Genomic DNA, 20,793 nt, shown 5'->3' with positions numbered 1-20,793 from the left:
GCACGTGTGTGTGTGTGTGTACGCATGATTGTATGCGTTACGTTAAGCACCGTTGCAGGAGCTAGAGCTGGAAATTACCTGGGTATGATGAGTTTGGGAATGATAACAGAATACACACACACACACACACACAACCTGGGAATGATAGTGTCGTTACATTTCCCACCCAGCAATCACTTCGATCACACTGGCACTGCATTTACTGGAACCTGGGGTGTGTGTGTGTGTGTGTGGTAAGTGATATCTGCTATCAAACTACAGTGTTTGGTAACCTAGGTTACGTCACGAAGTGGTAAGACCGCTATTAAGACTGGATGGCAGAATAAGTAGCATGTATTACAGAAATCCTTCTTAACCTTTATCTGTCTTTCCCTCCATTTCTCTTTTCCTGCCTTCTTTTAATCTCTCCATTCCTGTCATTCTCTTGTTTTCTACCCATTTCTAATGACCTTTCTATTTATCCCTCTATTCTTCCATTTCCATACCACTTCCTCCCTCTTCCTTTCTTTTCCTCTCCCTCTTAACCTTTCTGTCTTTCCCTTTGTCTGTCCTCTTTCTTTCTCTCTGTCCCTGCGCATGTGTGTGTGTGTGTGTGTGTGTGTTCATGTTTGTGTGTGTGTGTGTGCATGTTTGTGTGTGTGTGTTCATGTGTGTGTTTGGAGATTGAGCTTTTCATTATTAATTAAACATGTTAATTGGAATTGTAGAGAAAATCAGAGCTGTTAACGGAGAGCATCTTATCGCCCTGACACACACACACACACACACACACACACACACACACACACACCCTACAGTACTTCCCCTCCCCTCTGTCAACCCTCGTCCTTCTCTTTTATTCTCTTTGTTAAATCCCTCCCTCAATATCTCTTCTCTAAAACATGACGGAGAGATAGAGACAATCGAGGTGTTTCATCATCATTTCTAAAGACACATTCCTTCAAACTGACAGGACACCTCAGAGCTCACTGGCTTCATGGCTGCTTAAATCTGTACCATCTAGCCTCTCATCTCTTCTCTTTGTGTCTCTTTTTTCTCACCAGATATAAACTGGACTGGAGATCACGACAGCGTGCAAAGTGAGTGTGTTGGTTTGTGTGTGTGCCTTTGTGTGTGTATCTTGCTCTCCAGGGGTGTGATGGAGACACTAGAGTGTGTAAGGTCGTAGCTGGGTGAGACCAGTTATCAGTTAGGTCAGCCAGAGTTCACTGACTGAGACTACTACCGAAAAGCATCTGATGCACTCTGCCGAGGTGTGTGTGTGTGTGTGTGTGTGTGTGTGTGTGTACTGAAGGAGATCAGATGGAAGGCATCAGAAGGTCGTGGTAGAGAGGTGCTGTGGTTTAGACATACAGGAAGCAGACCACTGGGTCTCAATCCAGACAGTCTGCAGGAATTTGTCTTACTAATACTATGATAGTATTTTCTACTTATCAACTCTATTAAGCTCAAATAATTGTTCAATAAAACTCTTTGTATAGGGGTGGCAGCGTAGCCTAGTGGTTAGAGCGTTGGACTAGTTAACCGAAAGGTTGCAAGTTTGAATCCCCGAGCTGACAAGGTACAAGTCTGACGTTCTGCCCCTGAACAGGCAGTTAAACCACTGTTCCTAAAGGTTGCAAGTTCAAATCCCCGAGCTGACAAGGTACAAGTCTGACGTTCTGCCCCTGAACAGGCAGTTAAACCACTGTTCCTAAAGGTTGCAAGTTCAAATCCCCGAGCTGACAAGGTACAAGTCTGACGTTCTGCCCCTGAACAGGCAGTTAAACCACTGTTCCTAAAGGTTGCAAGTTCAAATCCCCGAGCTGACAACAGGTACAAGTCTGAGCGTTCTGCCCTGCCCTGAACAGGCAGTTAAACCACTGTTCCTAAAGGTTGCAAGTTCAAACCCCCGAGCTGACAAGGTACAAGTCTGACGTTCTGCCCCTGAACAGGCAGTTAAACCACTGTTCCTAAAGGTTGCAAGTTTGTCATTGAAAATAAGAATTTGTTCTTAACTGACTTGCCTAGTAAAATAAATATGTTGGATTTTAATTCAAAGGAATTGTTTTGTTCCAAATTAGTTTGTGGACAATCTGTCGACGTGTTACATTTAATAGAGAACAACCATGAGAGAGTGAACAATCCACAAGGTAACAATGGAGAGATGACAATGGAAAAGATAGAGGGACAAGGAGGAAGAGAGAGAGGGGGGGTTATTTGAAGAGAGTGTGACATGGGGAAGACATGGATGTGATGAAATATGCATCAGTCTCCTAGTGAAATATTAATCCAGACGGTTTGACTGGAGGTTGACCTCACTATGAACCAACACCTCTGGGACAGGGTACACACAAAGGAGGGGGAGGAAAGGGAAGTGAAAGGGGGATACCATAGTCAGTTGCACAACTGAATACATTAAACTGAAATGTGTCTTCCGCATTTAACCCAACACCTCTGAATCAGGAGAGGAGAACTGAATACACATACTGGCAGGGGGAGGAGGAGAGGAGAGGGGTGGGTAGACAGGGGGAGGAGGAGAGGAGTGCTGGTGAAGAGGAGAGGGGTGGGTAGACGGGGGAGGAGGAGAGGAGAGGGGTGGGTAGACAGGGGGAGGAGGAGAGGAGTGTGGTGAAGAGGAGAGGGGTGGGTAGACAGGGGGAGGAGGAGAGGGGTGAAGAGGAAAGGGGTGAAGAGGAGAGGGGTGGGTAGACAGGGGGGAGGAGAGGGGTGAAGAGGGGGGGGGGGGAAGAGGAAGAGAAAGGGGTGGGTAGACAGGGGGAGGAGAAGAGGGGTGAAGAGGAAAGGGGTGGGTAGACAGGGGGGAGGAGAAGAGGGGTGAAGAGGAAAGGGGTGGGTAGACAGGGGGAGGAGAAGAGGGGTGAAGAGGAAAGGGGTGGGTAGACAGGGGGAGGAGAAGAGGGGTGAAGAGGAAAGGGGGGGAGGGGAGGAGAGAGAGAGGGGTGGGTAGACAGGGGGAGGAGGAGGAGGGGTGGGTAGACAGGGGAGGAGGAGAGGGTGAAGAGGAGATGGGTGGGTAGACAGGGGGTGAAGAGGAGAGGGGTGGGTAGACAGGGGGAGGAGGAGAGGAGTGTGGTGAAGAGGAGAGGGGTGGGTAGACAGGGGGAGGAGAAGAGGGGTGAAAAGGAAAGGGGTGGGTAGACAGGGGGAGGAGGAGAGGGGTGAAGAGGAAAGGGGTGGGTAGACAGGGGAGGAGAAGAGGGGTGAAGAGGAAAGGGGTGGGTAGACAGGGGGAGGAGGAGAGGAGAGGGGTGGGTAGACAGGGGGAGGAGAAGAGGGGGAGGAGGAGAGGGGTGAAGAGGAAAGGGCTGGGTAGACAGGGGGAGGAGAAGAGGGGTGAAGAGGAAAGGGGTGGGTAGACAGGGGGAGGAGGAGAGGAGAGGGGTGGGTAGACAGGGGGAGGAGGAGAGGGGAAGAGGAAAGGGGTGGGTAGACAGGGGGAGAAGAGGGGTGAAGAGGAGAGGGGTGGGTAGACAGGGGGAGGAGTAGAGGGGTGAAGAGGAAAGGGGTGGGTAGACAGGGGGAGGAGAAGAGGGGTGAAGAGGAGAGGGGTGGGTAGACAGGGGGAGGAGGAGAGGAGTGCCAGTGAAGAGGAGAGGGGTGGGTAGACAGGGGGAGGAGGAGAGGAGAGGGGTGGGTAGACAGGGGGAGGAGGAGAGGAGAGGGGTGGGTAGACAGGGGAGGAGGAAGAGGGGTGAAGAAGAAAGGGGTGGGTAGACAGGGGGAGGAGGAGGAGGGGTGAAGAGGAAAGGGGTGGGTAGATAGGGGGAGGAGAAGAGGGGTGAAGAGGAAAGGGGTGGGTAGACAGGGGGAGGAGGAGAGGAGAGGGGTGGGTAGACAGGGGGAGGAGAGAGAGGGGGTGAAGAGGAAAGGGGTGGGTAGACAGGGGGAGGAGAAGAGGGGTGAAGAGGAGAGGGGTGGGTAGAAAGGGGGGAGGAGAGGAGAGGGGTGAAGAGGAAAGGGGTGGGTAGACAGGGGGAGGAGGAGAGGAGAGGGGTGGGTAGACAGGGGGAGGAGAAGAGGGGTGAAGAGGAAAGGGGTGGGTAGACAGGGGGAGGAGAAGAGGGGTGAAGAGGAAAGGGGTGGGTAGACAGGGGGAGGAGGAGGAGAGGAGAGGGGTGGGTAGACAGGGGGAGGAGGAGAGGAGAGGGGTGGGTAGACAGGGGGGAGGAGAAGAGGGGTGAAGAGGAGAGGGGTGGGTAGACAGGGGGGGAGGAGGAGAGGGGTGAAGAGGAGAAGGGTGGGTAGACAGGGGGAGGAGGAGAGGGGGGAAGAGGGGTGGGTAGACAGGGGGAGGAGGAGAGGAGAGGGGTGGGTAGACAGGGGGAGGAGGAGAGGAGGCCAGTGAAGAGGAGAGAGGGGTGGGTAGACAGGGGGAGGAGAAGAGGGGTGAAGAGGAAAGGGGTGGGTAGACAGGGGGAGGAGGAGAGGAGAGGGGTGGGTAGACAGGGGGAGGAGAGGGGGGTGAAGAGGAAAGGGGGTGGGTAGACAGGGGGAGGAGGAGAGGGGTGAAGAGGAAAGGGGTGGGTAGACAGGGGGAGGAGGAGAGAGGAGAGGGTGAAGACAGGAGGAGGGGTGGGTAGACAGGGGGTGGGTAGACAGGGGGAGAGGAGGAGAGGGGTGGGTAGACAGGGGGAGGAGAAGAGGGGGGAAGAGGAGAGGGGTGGGTAGACAGGGGGAGGAGGAGAGGGGTGAAGAGGAGAGGGGTGGGTAGACAGGGGGAGGAGGAGAGGGGTGAAGAGGAGAGGGGTGGGTAGACAGGGGGAGGAGGAGAGGGAGAGGGGTGGGTAGACAGGGGGAGGAGGAGAGGAGTGCCAGTGAAGAGGAGAGGGGTGGGTAGACAGGGGGAGGAGAAGAGGGGTGAAGAGGAAAGGGGTGGGTAGACAGGGGGAGGAGGAGAGGAGAGGGGTGGGTAGACAGGGGGAGGAGAAGAGGGGTGAAGAGGAAAGGGGTGGGTAGACAGGGGGAGGAGAAGAGGGGTGAAGAGGAAAGGGGTGGGTAGACAGGGGGAGGAGAAGAGGGGTGAAGAGGAAAGGGGTGGGTAGACAGGGGGAGGAGGAGGAGAGAGGGGTGGGTAGACAGGGGGAGGAGAAGAGGGTGAAGAGGAAAGGGGTGGGTAGACAGGGGGAGGAGGAGAGGGGTGAAGAGGAGAGGGGTGGGTAGACAGGGGGAGGAGGAGGAGGGGTGAGAGAGAGGGGTGGGTAGACAGGGGGAGGAGGAGAGGAGTGCCAGTGAAGAGGAGAGGGGGTGGGTAGACAGGGGGAGGAGAAGAGGGGTGAAGAGGAAAGGGGTGGGAAGACAGGGGGAGGAGGAGAGGGGTGAGGGGGTGGGTAGACAGGGGGAGGAGAAGAGGGGTGAAGAGGAAAGGGGTGGGTAGACAGGGGGAGGAGAAGAGGGGTGAAGAGGAAAGGGGTGGGTAGACAGGGGGAGGAGAAGAGGGGTGAAGAGGAAAGGGGTGGGTAGACAGGGGGAGGAGGAGAGGGAGGGGTGGGTAGAGGAGGGGGGGAGACAGGGGGAGAAGAGGGAGAGGGGTGGGTAGACAGGGGGAGGAGGAGAGGGGTGAAGAGGAGAGGGGTGGGTAGACAGGGGGAGGAGGAGAGGGGTGAAGAGGAGAGGGGTGGGTAGACAGGGGGAGGAGAAGAGGGTGAAGAGGAGAGGGGTGGGTAGACAGGGGGAGGAGGAGAGGGTGAAGAGGAGAGGGGTGGGTAGACAGGGGGAGGAGGAGAGGGGTGAAGAGGAGAGGGGGGTGGGTAGACAGGGGGAGGAGGAGAGGAGAGGGGGGTGGGTAGACAGGGGGAGGAGGAGAGGGGTGAGTGAAGAGGAGAGGGGTGGGTAGACAGGGGGAGGAGAAGAGGGGTGAAGAGGAAAGGGGTGGGTAGACAGGGGGAGGAGAAGAGGGGTGAAGAGGAAAGGGGTGGGTAGACAGGGGGAGGAGGAGAGGAGAGGGGTGGGTAGACAGGGGGAGGAAGAGAGGGTGAAGAGGAAAGGGGTGGGTAGACAGGGGGGAGGAGAAGAGGGGTGAAGAGGAGAGGGGTGGGTAGACAGGGGGAGGAGAAGAGGGGGTGAAGAGGAAAGGGGTGGGTAGACAGGGAGGAGGAGAAGAGGGGTGAAGAGGAGAGGGGTGGGTAGACAGGGGGAGGAGGAGAGGGTGAAGAGGAAAGGGGGTGGGTAGACAGGGGGAGGAGAAGAGGGGTGAAGAGGAGAGGGGTGGGTAGACAGGGGGAGGAGAAGAGGGGGTGAAGAGGAGAGGGGTGGGTAGACAGGGGGAGGAGGAGAGGAGTGCGGTGAAGAGGAGAGAGGTGGGTAGACAGGGGGAGGAGAAGAGGGGTGAAGAGGAGAGGGGTGGGTAGACAGGGGGGAGGAGGAGAGGGATGAAGAGGAAAGGGGTGGGTAGACAGGGGGAGGAGGAGAGGGGTGAAGAGGAGAGGGGTGGGTAGACAGGGGGAGGAGAAGAGGGGTGAAGAGGAGAGGGGTGGGTAGACAGGGGGAGGAGAAGAGGGGTGAAGAGGAGAGGGGTGGGTAGACAGGGGGAGGAGAAGAGGGGTGAAGAGGAGAGGGGTGGGTAGACAGGGGGAGGAGGAGAGGGGTGAAGAGGAGAGGGGTGGGTAGACAGGGGGAGGAGAAGAGGGGTGAAGAGGAGAGGGGTGGGTAGAGACAGGGGGAGGAGGAGAGGGGTGCGGTGAAGAGGAGAGGGGTGGGTAGACAGGGGGAGGAGAAGAGGGGTGAAGAGGAGAGGGGTGGGTAGACAGGGGGAGGAGGAGGAGGGGTGAAGAGGAGAGGGGTGGGTAGACAGGGGGAGGAGAAGAGGGGTGAGGGGAGGGGTGGGTAGACAGGGGGAGGAGAAGAGGGGGTGAAGAGGAGAGGGGTGGGTAGACAGGGGGAGGAGGAGAGGAGTGCGGTGAAGAGGAGAGGGGTGGGTAGACAGGGGGAGGAGAAGTGGAGGGGGAGGAGAGGGGGAGAGGAGGAGGAGGAGGAGGGGTGGCTAGGCAGGGGAGGAGAAGAGGAAAGGGGTGAGGAGAAGTGGAGGGGAGGAGAGGGGTGAAGAGGGGGAGGGGTGAAGGGGGAGTACACACGGGGGAGTGGGAGAGAGGGGAGGAGGGTGAGGAGGAGGGGTGAGGATGAGTGGTAAGGGGTGACAAGAATGGTTGAGTACACATAATGGGAGGGGGAGGTGGAGAAGGGGTGAGGAGACTCCCTGCGACTGAGTTTTTAGGTGTGAGGAAAACCAGAGAGATGCAGTGAGGAGAGCTGAGTGTGTGAGTATGTCTAGTTTAGTCAATATTCACAGGACAAACTATTATCACAGTGTCATTTTGGTTTCATTACCATAGTGTTTGTGAGTGAGTGAGTGAGTGAGTGAGTGAGTGAGTGAGTGAGTGAGTGAGTGAGTGAGTGAGTGAGTGAGTGAGTGAGTGAGTGAGTGAGTGAGTGAGTGAGTGAGTGAGTGAGTGAGTGAGCGAGTCAGCATGCGTGTGTGAGCGCCCGGTCACAGTGATTGCTGGGAGTTGGCAGGTTAATAAATCTGCAGCTTATTCATGGAGCTACTATAACCTTTACAGAAAGAGAGCGAGAGAGAGAGAGAGAGAGAGAGAGAGGAGGGAGAGAGAGAGAGAGGAGGGAGGGGTAAGATGAAAGAGGGGTAGAGTGAGAGGAGGGGCCTTGTTGTGTCCGAGTGCTCATGCTTTTATGCTGGTACGGTGTGTGTGGTGGACTGCTTTAGGCCTATAAACCTCTACTAGCCCCTCAGGACTCTCCCAGGCTGCTGGCTATAAATGTTTTAATATACCTGGTGGCTCTACGGCCAAGGTCACTGATAAAACACAGATGAGGGGTGGAAAAAGATAGAAAGAAAGAGCAGGACAGAGTGTTATGTGTTATCATTTGAACCACTGAAACCTGCATGAATTCCTCTGAACAAAGGCGTTGTGTCAGTGTGTGTGCGTGTGTGTCAGTGTGTGTGCGTGTGTGTCAAGGTTATTATTGTAAACGAAAACTGAAAGGAAAACCTGATCTGAAAAAAAGTATAAAGTAAAATAAAATAAAATAATTAACAAACCCATTTGAAAAACTAAACTAAACTGAAAATATTATATTTGACTTCAAAACAAACTAAAGTCAAATAAAAAAAACATAATGAATTATGTTCCGTTAGATTTTTTCTCTCGAAACTTTGGGCAAAAATCGTATGGGGGTTTCAAGCTTTTAGGGGGTTTACTGAATCAGCCAGCTAAATGCTTCGCTAATCTTGGTTAAAACTAAAGCCTTGCGTAATTGGTCAGCTGCTCCATTAAGTTCTGTGTCCATACATATTAAGAGAAGCGATGAAGAGATGCTAGAACGAGGAGTGGAACTGGAACGAGGACCTCCACCATAACTGAACAGGGGAAACATTGGCTAGGTTGCTAACTTGATTCCTCTTGTACTGCTCAAGTTAAAAAGCATTGGATTAGTGTAAACATGGGCTGGATAGTTTCCCTCCACCATATTTTTGCATCTGTCGTTATTCCTTTTAAATCCAAGTCACATTGAGATTGACTTTATAATTGAAACCTGACCTAACAAATAACCTGATTCATCACCTTATCTATTACTGCCTGCAGTGGCAAGAAATGATGTGACAAAAGATACTATACAACACACATGTCTCCTAGCCTCCCACTGTCAAATCAAATCAAATCAAATCAAATTTTATTTGTCACATACACATGGTTAGCAGATGTTAATGCGAGTGTAGCGAAATGCTTGTGCTTCTAGTTCCGACAATGCAGTGATAACCAACAAGTAATCTAACTAACAATTCTAAAACTACTGTCTTATACACAGTGTAAGGGGATAAAGAATATGTACATAAGGATATATGAGTGAGTGATGGTACAGAGCAGCATACAGTAGATGGTATCGAGTACAGTATATACATATGAGATGAGTATGTAGACAAAGTAAACAAAGTGGCATAGTTAAAGTGGCTAGTGATATGTATTACATAAGGATGCAGTCAGCATGATGTAGAGTACAGTATATACGTATGCATATGAGATGAATAATGTAGGGTAAGTAACATTATATAAGGTAGCATTGTTTAAAGTGGCTAGTGATATATTTACATCATTTCCCATCAATTCCCATTATTAAAGTGGCTGGAGTTGGGTCAGTGTCAATGACAGTGTGTTGGCAGCAGCCACTCAATGGTGGCTGTTTAACAGTCTGATAGCCTTGAGATAGAAGCTGTTTTTCAGTCTCATCAGTCCCAGCTTTGATGCACCTGTACTGACCTCGCCTTCTGGATGATAGCGGGGTGAACAGGCAGTGGTTCGGGTGGTTGATGTCCTTGATGATCTTTATGGCCTTCCTGTAACATCGGGTGGTGTAGGTGTCCTGGAGGGCAGGTAGTTTGCCCCTTGATGCGTTGTGCAGACCTCACTACCCTCTGGAGAGCCTTACGGTTGAGGGCGGAGCAGTTGCCGTACCAGGCGGTGATACAGCCCCCAGGATGCTCCGATTGTGCATCTGTAGAAGTTCGTGAGTGCTTTTGGTGACAAGCCGAATTTCTTCAGCCTCCTGAGGTTGAAGAGGCGCTGCTGCGCAGCTGTCAGTGTGAGTGGACCAATTCAGTTTGTCTGTGATGTGTATGCCGAGGAACTTAAAACTTGCTACCCTCTCCACTACTGTTCCATCGATGTGGATAGGGGGGGTTCCCTCTGCTGTTTCCTGAAGTCCACAATCATCTCCTTAGTTTTGTTGACGTTGAGTGTGAGGTTATTTTCCTGACACCACACTCCGAGGGCCCTCACCTCCTCCCTGTAGGCCACATATGTCAGAGTCAAGGCCCGCGGGCCACATCCGGCCCGCAAGAAGGTTTTTACGGCCCCTGGGATGATCTTGATTTATTATTAGAACCGGCCCGCAGCAAGCCGGCAGCCCGCAGATCTTTTACACGCACCAATACTACATTTCCCACAATGCAAAAAATGACGCACCGAGCAGTAGGCTGCTTCATTTCAATATTTATTGGCACAGCAGTCGTCAGCATCACAGTAAAATTAACTTTCAGATACCCATCAAAAATGGCAAAACGGAAGGTGGATACTGAGAACCGGGGTTTCAAACAAGGTGGGAGTCGGAGTATATGTTCACGAAGGTAGCTGGAAAACCTGTGTGTCTTCTGTGTGGAGAAAGTGTGGCGGTACTGAAAGAGTATAATCTGAGACGACATTATGAAACGAAACACGCGGACAAAAACAAGAATATGGACATGGAACAAAGGCTACAAAAGGCAGAGGAATTAAAACGAGGCCTCAAATCTCGACAGGCTCTGTTCAAAAAAGCCAAATCACAAGGCCAGGCTGCTGTCAAGGCCAGTTTTATTTTGGCAGAAGAGATCGCTAAATCAGCCCGGCCATTTACGGAGGGGGATTTCATCAAAAACTGCATGATTAAAGTTTGTGACGAAGTTTGCCCAGAAAAAGGCAACTCTTTTTAAATGTGAGTCTGAGCAGAAACACCATTGCCGAGAGAGTAGACCAGTTGTCCATCAATCTAAAAGAGCAGCTTGTGAAAAAGGGAAAAGATTTTATTGCATATTCCTTGGCTGTGGATGAGAGCACCGACATTTCTGACATTGCCCAGTTGTCAATTTTCATCCGCGAGTGGACTCCAACCTAAAGCGTGACAGAGGAGTTTTTGGCTTTACGTCCTATGCATGGCACAACTACGGGGCATGATTTGTATGAAGAGGTGTCAAGATGTGTAAATGAGATGGAGCTGCCTTGGGAAAAACTCGTGGGTTTGACAACCGACGGAGCACCTGCGATGTGTGGACACAGGAGCGGACTGGTGGCGAAGATACGGGAAAAGATGCAAGAGGAAAACGCGACAGGTGAGCTGACAGCTTATCATTGTATCATACACCAGGAAGCGTTGTCTAAAGCCTTGAAAATGGAGCATGTAATGAGCATCATCACGCGCACAGTTAACTTTATCAGAGCCAAAGGTTTGAATCACCGCCAGTTCAAGGCATTTCTGACGGAGTTAGAAACGGAGCATGGTGATTTGCCTTATCACACAGAGGTGCGATGGCTAAGCCAGGGAAAGGTGCTTCAAAGATGTTTCGAGCTTCGTGAGGAGATTTGTCTGTTCTTGGACAGCAAAGGGAAAGACACAACACAACTCAGGAAATGTTTCTGTGTGAAATGGCTTTTCTGTGTGACATTACGAGTCATCTGAATGCAATAAACTTGCAGCTGCAGGGTCGGGATCGTGTCATCTCTGATATGTACAGTACAGTGAAGGCATTTAAAACCAAACTGACTCTGTGGGAGACGAGATGCGGAAAGAAAATTTGAGCCACTTTCCCAGCTGCCAGACCATGAAAGAGAAGCTCTCTACCAGTGCGTTCCCGAGCACACAGTTGGCTGATAAAATAGGTATGCTTGCCGCTGACTTTCGACGCCGATTTGCTGACTTTGAAGCACAAAAAGCAGGTTGGAACTGCTCGGTAACCCATTTGCTGTTGACGTGGAAAGCTCACCACCAAACCTCCAAATGGAGTTGATTGACCTCCAATGCAATGATGCACTGAGGGCAAAATATGCGGCAGTGGGTGCTGCGGAGTTCGCCCGTTTCCTCCCTGCCCCAGCTGCGCATCCAGGCTGCTCAAACGTTGTCTATGTTTGGCAGCACATACCTGTGTGAACAACTGTTTTCTTTGATGAACCTGAACAAAACATCACACAGAAGTCGACTTACTGCTGAACACCTCCACTCAATTCTGAGGATTTCTTCAGCTCAGAGCCTTAGAACATTGATGAACTTGTGGAAAAGATGGGACACCACCAAGTATCACCCTCAACCTCAAACAAGTGAACATTACTGTGCAATCACATATTTAGAGTTTTTACTCAGTTCAAGTTTAAAAGTTCAAATTTAATATTTGTTTTCACTGCATGTTACTTCTCCTTAAACAAAGTGTTGTTTTTGATTAATAGATTTTTGCACTTTATTTTTTTGTATTTCAATCCAATTATATTTTAAAAATATTTCAGTTGAGTGGATGATAGAAAATTGCTATTATTGTTTTTTCTTTGAAGTAAATTTAGCCCACTTTTGCTAAAATAGAAAATATAGTCTACTGATGGTGCCTTGAATACCGGTTTCTTTCATTTAATGTTCATGTTATGGGGATATTTATATAAAGGAAATTTGTCTTTTGTGTCTGTTGAAAATTAAAGATTACTGACAGAGCCATAAGAAAATATTGCTTTATTTATCTGATCATATTGTAATATATTTGTTAGGTTTTCAGTAGGTTCAATTAGGTTCACTAGACTATATGCGTCATTTAAAAAATTTTCAATGAACATTCGAACAGTCCGGCCCTCGTCTTGTAGCTGATTTTTTTATTTGGCCCTCCGTCCATTTGACTTTGACACCCCTGCTGTAGGCCGTCTCGTCGTTGTTGGTAATCAAGCCTACCACTAGATTACCACTGTCTAAATATTCAACTAGAATAAAGTCATATAAAACAAAATACACATATTTTCACAAAGTTAAACTAAAACAACCTAGCAAATCAGGTCTAAAAAATGCTATCTGACATCAGCGATATTTCACCCCTTGTTTCACTGCCTCAGCACCCCTTGTTTCACTGCCTCAGCACCCCTTGTTTCACTGCCTCAGCACCCCTTGTTTCACTGCCTCAGCACCCCTTGTTTCACTGCCTCATCACCCCTTGTTTCACTGCCTCAGCACCCCTCAGAATTGCACTCCATCCCCCTTCTGCCCTCTTTCTCGCTCACTTTCACTCCTAAAGCATGTATCCCACCTAGCAATTTATTCTCCTTTGGTCTCACTATCTCCCCATCTAACTATCTCCCCATCTAACTATCTCCCCATCTAACTATCTCCCCATCTAACTGTCTCCCCATCTAACTATCTCCCCATCTAACTGTCTCCCCATCTAACTATCTCCCCATCTAACTATCTCCCCATCTAACTATCTCCCCATCTAACTGTCTCCCCATCTAACTATCTCCCCATCTAACTGTCTCCCCATCTAACTATCTCCCCATCTAACTGTCTCCCCATCTAACTGTCTCCCCATCTAACTATCTCCCCATCTAACTATCTCCCCATCTATTTATCTGTGTTCTATACAGTGGTGACCTGTCATTCAGGGCAGGTGGGGAAGAGCACCACACTTGCCAGTACGTCATCCCCAATTCTAAGGTTAGAGCTAAAAAAATAAATCCCCTTGGGTTCTGCCATAGTTATATTAGAAGTTCCCATCCAAGAAGGCTCAAAGTCATTGGCCACAGATAGAATGACATCAAATCACGTTATATCTACAGTAGCTTTGGTAGGACTGATCATGTCAACATCTTACTTTCAAAGTCTTAGCTAGCTGTCATCATCAGTTGTCATCAAGTCGACAATCTACTGGCAAATCCTTTTTAATCCCTGTCATATGAAGATAAATAATGATGAGAAACTATAGATAAAATGTATCGGTGCTCACCGGCATAAAGATTGCATAACAAGTTGGAAATTGCAAATTCAACAAAGAGTCGTTTGGAAGGAATCACTGACTACCTGCAAGTGTTGCAAAGAAACCACTAACGTTAGCCTGCTATTCAATGGAGTGGCTTTGTTTTGGAGTGGTTATGTTCCCACCCTAAATCCAGAGGATGCCAGACTTTGATGACAAAGTTTGATGGTGAGTCCAAGGTGAGTCCAAGGTGAGTCCAAGGTGAGTCCAAGGTGAGTCCAAGGTGAGTCCAAGGTGAGTCCAAGGTGAGTCCAAGGTGAGTCCAAGGTGAGTCCAAGGTGATTCCAAAATGTATTGTATGCTGCTGCATAAGTGATGTAATATGACAGGGAGATATGTATACTGTAGGTAAGAACGTAATACTAAGTGCATGTTGTGTAGTAAGCTGTTAGTAGCCCATGTGACTCACCCTAATAATTGGGTCTATTTTCACCAACGCTGTATTGTAGACACATAACTTTAGTAGTTGTGGTGCTTGGCTTGCACATGTAAACTCAGCACACGCAACATTCTATAATAGAATTGTGTTATTTGACGTGTCAAATTAAAAGCTTACTTAGTGGTCTTCCATGCCGTCCCTAGGAGGGGCGCGTCACTTGAGTGGGTTGAGTCACTGACGTAGTCTTCCTGTCTGGGTTGGCGCTCCCCCTTGGGTTGTGCCGTGGCGGAGATCTTTGTGGGCTATACTCTGCCTTGTCTCTGGATGGTAAGTTGGTGGTTGAAGATATCCCTCTAGTGGTGTGGTGGCTGTGCTTTGGCAAAGTAGGTGGGGTTATATCCTGGCCCTGTCCTCGTTTCCCTGCCAGAAATACAATTAAACCATCTACTGTTCAGCGAAATAACAACACAATGTCAAATACAGGTAGCCTAGTCAAATAATTAACATCCAATCACATTATCCGTTACTCTCTCGCAGGAAACCTTCACTCCTGTGCAGAAATTTAAAAACGAAACATGACCATTTAAAAAAATGGTTTTGAGTAGTAAGACATGTATAAAAGCAACAGATAGCATTAATAAGAAGGGGCTAGAAGTGTCTTATAAGGTGAGTTACCGAGTGGCTAGGACAGGCAAGCTTGAAAGACTTTTTAGTCGCTACAGTGAAAGTGGTTAACTTTGTTAACAAAGCAAGGAAGGCCCCTGAACTCTCATGTATTTTCTGCATTATGCAATGATATGGGCAGCGGCCATGTAACGCTTTTACAACATACAGAAAGAAGTGTGCTGGTTATCAAAGGGCAAAATATTGACACGTTTAAAAAAATTGAGAGACGAGCTTAAAGTTTTCTTTACTGATTATAATTTTCACTTGTCTGACCACTTGCATGATGACGAGTTTCTCACACGACTGACCTATCTGGGTGATATTTTTTCTCGTCAGAATGATCTGAATCTAGGATTACAGGGACTCTCCGCAACTATATTCAATGTGCGGGACTAAATTGAGGCTATGATTCAGAAGTTGGCGCTCCTCTCTGTCTGCATTAACAAGGACAACACACAGGTCTTTCCATCATTGTGTGATTTATTGTGTGCAGATGAACTCAAGCTTTACGGACAATGTCAAATGTGATATAGTGAAGCATCTGAGTGAGTTGGGTGCACAATTACGCAGGTACTTTCCCGAAACGGACGACACAAACAACTGGATTCGTCATCCCTTTCTTCTGCTTCCAGTCCACTATATCTGAACAAGAGATTTCAAGGTTTTACTACTAACTACTTGCCTCATCGAAATTGCAACAAGCGGTTCTGTGAAAATTGAATTTAATCAGAAGCCACTGACAGATTTCTGGATAGGGTTGCGCTCAGAGTTTCTTACCTTGGCAAATCGCGCTGTTAAGACACTGATGCCCTTTGCAACCACGTACCTATGTGAAAGTGGATTTTCGGCCCTCACTAGCATGAAATCTAAATGAAGGCACAGACTGTGTGAGGAAAATAATTTTAGACTGAGACTCTCTCCAATACAACCCAACAGTGCAGAGTTATGTGCATCCTTTCAAGGCACACCCTTCTCATTAACCTGTGGTGAGCTATTCACAATTTTTTATTCACAAATAAGGTTTTATATGTAACGAAGGCTAAATAAAGAGCAAAATGATTGATAATTATTCTATTATTACTTGCGCCCTGGTCCTATAAGAGCTCTTTGTCACTTCCCACGAGCCAGGTTGTGACCAAAAATCACACTCATTCTTATGTTTAACAAATGTATCATATATTGTGGGTATGGCAGGATTACAATGATGGCAAAAAACAACATTTGAGAGTGCACTGACCCTGGTGCTAGAGGGGGTACGTTTGAAGGAGGTTGAATGTTTGAAGGGGTACGGGACTAAAAGTTTGAGTCTCTCTGTATCTCTCTCTGTATCTGTATCTCTGTCTGCCACTCTGCCTCTGTCTCTCTCCCTGTTTATGTCTCTCTCTCTCTGTATCTCTCTCTGTATCTGTATCTCTGTCTGCCACTCTGCCTCTGTCTCTCTCTCTCTCTGTATCTCTCTCTGTATCTGTATCTCTGTCTGCCACTCTGCCTCTGTCTCTCTCCCTGTTTGTCTCTCTCTCTCTCTGTATCTCTCTCTGTATCTGTATCTCTGTCTGCCACTCTGCCTCTGTCGCTCTCCCTGTTTGTGTCTCTCTCTCTCTGTATCTCTCTCTGTATCTGTATCTCTGTCTGCCACTCTGCCTCTGTCTCTCTCCCTGTTTGTGTCTCTCTCTCTCTGTATCTCTCTCTGTATCTGTATCTCTGTGTCTGCCACTCTGCCTCTGTCTCTCTCTCTCTGTATCTCTCTCTGTATCTGTATCTCTGTCTGCCACTCTGCCTCTGTCTCTCTCCCTGTTTGTGTCTCTCTCTCTCTGTATCTCTCTCTGTATCTGTATCTCTGTCTGCCACTCTGCCTCTGTCGCTCTCCCTGTTTGTGTCTCTCTCTCTGTATCTCTCTCTGTATCTGTATCTCTGTCTGCCACTCTGCCTCTGTCTCTCTCCTGTTTATGTATCTCTCTCTCTGTATCTCTGTCTGCCACTCTGCCTCTGTCTCTCTCCCTGTTTGTCTCTCTCTCTCTCTGTATCTCTCTCTGTATCTGTATCTCTGTCTGCCACTCTGCCTCTGTCTCTCTCCCTGTTTGTCTCTCTCTCTCTCTGTATCTCTCTCTGTATCTGTATCTCTGTCTGCCACTCTGCCTCTGTCTCTCTCCCTGTTTGTGTCTCTCTCTCTCTGTATCTCTCTCTGTATCTGTATCTCTGTGTCTGCCACTCTGCCTCTGTCTCTCTCTCTGTTTGTGTCTCTCTGTATCTGTATCTCTGTCTGCCACTCTGCCTCTGTCTCTCTCCCTGTTTGTGTCTCTCTCTCTCTGTATCTCTCTCTGTATCTGTATCTCTGTCTGCCACTCTGCCTCTGTCGCTCTCCCTGTTTGTGTCTCTCTCTCTGTATCTCTCTCTGTATCTGTATCTCTGTCTGCCACTCTGCCTCTGTCTCTCTCCCTGTTTATGTCTCTCTCTCTCTGTATCTCTCTCTGTATCTGTATCTCTGTCTGCCACTCTGCCTCTGTCTCTCTCCCTGTTTATGTCTCTCTCTCTGTATCTCTCTCTGTATCTGTATCTCTGTCTCTGCCACTCTGCCTCTGTCTCTCTCCCTGTTTGTGTCTCTCTCTCTCTGTATCTCTCTCTGTATCTGTATCTCTGTCTGCCACTCTGCCTCTGTCTCTCTCTCTCTGTATCTCTCTCTGTATCTGTATCTCTGTCTGCCACTCTGCCTCTGTCTCTCTCCCTGTTTGTCTCTCTCTCTCTCTCTGTATCTCTCTCTCTATCTGTATCTCTGTCTGCCACTCTGCCTCTGTCGCTCTCCCTGTTTGTCTCTCTCTCTCTCTCTGTATCTCTCTCTGTATCTGTATCTCTGTCTGCCACTCTGCCTCTGTCTCTCTCTCTCTCTGTATCTCTCTCTGTATCTGTATCTCTCTCTGTATCTGTATCTCTGTCTGCCACTCTGCCTCTGTCTCTCTCTCTCTGTATCTCTCTCTGTATCTGTATCTCTGTCTGCCACTCTGCCTCTGTCTCTCTCCCTGTTTATGTCTCTCTCTCTCTGTATCTCTCTCTGTATCTGTATCTCTGTCTGCCACTCTGCCTCTGTCTCTCTCCCTGTTTGTCTCTCTCTCTCTGTATCTCTCTCTGTATCTGTATCTCTGTCTCTGCCACTCTGCCTCTGTCTCTCTCCCTGTATCTGTTTATATCTCTGTCTCTGCCACTCTGCCTCTGTCTCTCTCCCTGTTTATCTCTCTCTGTATCTGTATCTCTGTCTCTGCCACTCTGCCTCTGTCTCTCTCCCTGTTTGTGTCTCTCTCTCTCTGTATCTCTCTCTGTATCTGTATCTCTGTCTGCCACTCTGCCTCTGTCTCTCTCCCTGTTTCTGTCTCTCTCTCTCTGTATCTCTCTCTGTATCTGTATCTCTGTCTGCCACTCTGCCTCTGTCTCTCTCCCTGTTTGTGTCTCTCTCTCTCTGTATCTCTCTCTGTATCTGTATCTCTGTCTGCCACTCTGCCTCTGTCTCTCTCCCTGTTTGTGTCTCTCTCTCTCTGTATCTCTCTCTGTATCTGTATCTCTGTCTGCCACTCTGCCTCTGTCTCTCTCCCTGTTTGTGTCTCTCTCTCTCTGTATCTCTCTCTGTATCTGTATCTCTGTCTGCCACTCTGCCTCTGTCTCTCTCCCTGTTTGTGTCTCTCTCTCTCTGTATCTCTCTCTGTATCTGTATCTCTGTCTGCCACTCTGCTGTCTCTCTCTCTCTGTATCTGTATCTGTATCTCTGTCTGCCACTCTGCCTCTGTCTCTCTCCCTGTTTATGTCTCTCTCTCTCTGTATCTCTCTCTGTATCTGTCTCTCTGTCTGCCACTCTGCCTCTGTCGCTCTCCCTGTTTGTGTCCACACTATAAAGTATCTCTTATGTATCTAAAGACTATCTTTCATTTGCCACTCTGCCTCAGAATGTCTTATTTGTCTCTCTCTCTCTCTGAACATATCTGTATCTTGTCTGCCACTCTGCCTCTGTCTCTCTCCCTGTTTATGTCTTTTCTCTCTCTGACTGAAACTATTTCTTCCTCCCTTCAATCCACAATGACCAGATTTGGACAATGCACATATAAAGTGATATAACGATTGAGTTATTATTTCTAAAGACCCTTTCATCTACAAGTGACTAGGAAGCCAGAATGTCTTATTATGGTTTGAACATGAAGGCTTTCACAGCAGGTCTAAACCCGCATCTCAGTGCAATTCATCAGACACCATGGTTTGAATGAAACTATGTCTGGGATTCAATCCAATTGTAGATTTGGACAATGCAGCATGTAAAGGTGATATAAGTGGCGCAGCCGTCTAAGACCCTGCATCTCAGTGCTAGAGGAGTCACTACAGACACCATGGTTTGAATCCAGGCTGTATCACAGCGGTCTAAGACCCTGCATCTCAGTGCTAGAGGAGTCACTACAGACACCATGGTTTGAATCCAGGCTGTATCACAGCGGTCTAAGACCCTGCATCTCAGTGCTAGAGGCGTCACTACAGACACCATGGTTTGAATCCAGGCTGTATCACAGCCGTCTAAGACCCTGCATCTCAGTGCTAGAGGCGTCACTACAGACACCATGGTTTGAATCCAGGCTGTATCACAGCGGTCTAAGACCCTGCATCTCAGTGCTAGAGGCGTCACTACAGACACCATGGTTTGAATCCAGGCTGTATCACAGCGGTCTAAGACCCTGCATCTCAGTGCTAGAGGCGTCACTACAGACACCATGGTTTGAATCCAGGCTGTATCACAGCGGTCTAAGACCCTGCATCTCAGTGCTAGAGGCGTCACTACAGACACCATGGTTTGAATCCAGACTGTATCACAGCGGTCTAAGACCCTGCATTTCAGTGCTAGAGGCGTCACTACAGACACCATGGTTTGAATCCAGGCTGTATCACAGCGGTCTAAGACCCTGCATCTCAGTGCTAGAGGCGTCACTACAGACACCGTGGTTTGAATCCAGGCTGTATCACAGCGGTCTAAGACCCTGCATCTCAGTGCTAGAGGCGTCACTACAGACACCGTGGTTTGAATCCAGGCTATATCACAGCGGTCTAAGACCCTGCATCTCAGTGCTAGAGGCGTCACTACAGACACCATGGTTTGAATCCAGGCTGTATCACAGCCGTCTAAGACCCTGCATCTCAGTGCTAGAGGCGTCACTACAGACACCATGGTTTGAATCCAGGCTGTATCACAGCGGTCTAAGACCCTGCATCTCAGTGCTAGAGGCGTCACTACAGACACCATGGTTTGAATCCAGGCTGTATCACAGCGGTCTAAGACCCTGCATCTCAGTGCTAGAGGCGTCACTACAGACACCATGGTTTGAATCCAGGCTGTATCACAGCGGTCTAAGACCCTGCATCTCAGTGCTAGAGGCGTCACTACAGACACCATGGTTTGAATCCAGGCTGTATCACAGCGGTCTAAGACCCTGCATCTCAGTGCTAGAGGCGTCACTACAGACACCATGGTTTGAATCCAGGCTGTATCACAGCGGTCTAAGACCCTGCATCTCAGTGCTAGAGGCGTCACTACAGACACCATGGTTTGAATCCAGGCTGTATCACAGCGGTCTAAGACCCTGCATCTCAGTGCTAGAGGCGTCACTACAGACACCATGGTTTGAATCCAGGCTGTATCACAGCGGTCTAAGACCCTGCATCTCAGTGCTAGAGGCGTCACTACAGACACCATGGTTTGAATCCAGGCTGTATCACAGCGGTCTAAGACCCTGCATCTCAGTGCTAGAGGCGTCACTACAGACACCATGGTTTGAATCCAGGCTGTATCACAGCGGTCTAAGACCCTGCATCTCAGTGCTAGAGGCGTCACTACAGACACCATGGTTTGAATCCAGGCTGTATCACAGCGGTCTAAGACCCTGCATCTCAGTGCTAGAGGCGTCACTACAGACACCATGGTTTGAATCCAGGCTGTATCACAGCGGTCTAAGACCCTGCATCTCAGTGCTAGAGGCGTCACTACAGACACCATGGTTTGAATCCAGGCTGTATCACAGCGGTCTAAGACCCTGCATCTCAGTGCTAGAGGCGTCACTACAGACACCATGGTTTGAATCCAGGCTGTATCACAGCGGTCTAAGACCCTGCATCTCAGTGCTAGAGGCGTCACTACAGACACCATGGTTTGAATCCAGGCTGTATCACAGCGGTCTAAGACCCT

This window comes from Oncorhynchus nerka, unplaced genomic scaffold (genome assembly GCF_034236695.1).
Source record: "Oncorhynchus nerka isolate Pitt River unplaced genomic scaffold, Oner_Uvic_2.0 unplaced_scaffold_1429, whole genome shotgun sequence".
Lineage (NCBI taxonomy): Eukaryota > Metazoa > Chordata > Actinopteri > Salmoniformes > Salmonidae > Oncorhynchus > Oncorhynchus nerka.
Note: the sequence above shows the minus strand (reverse complement) of the source record.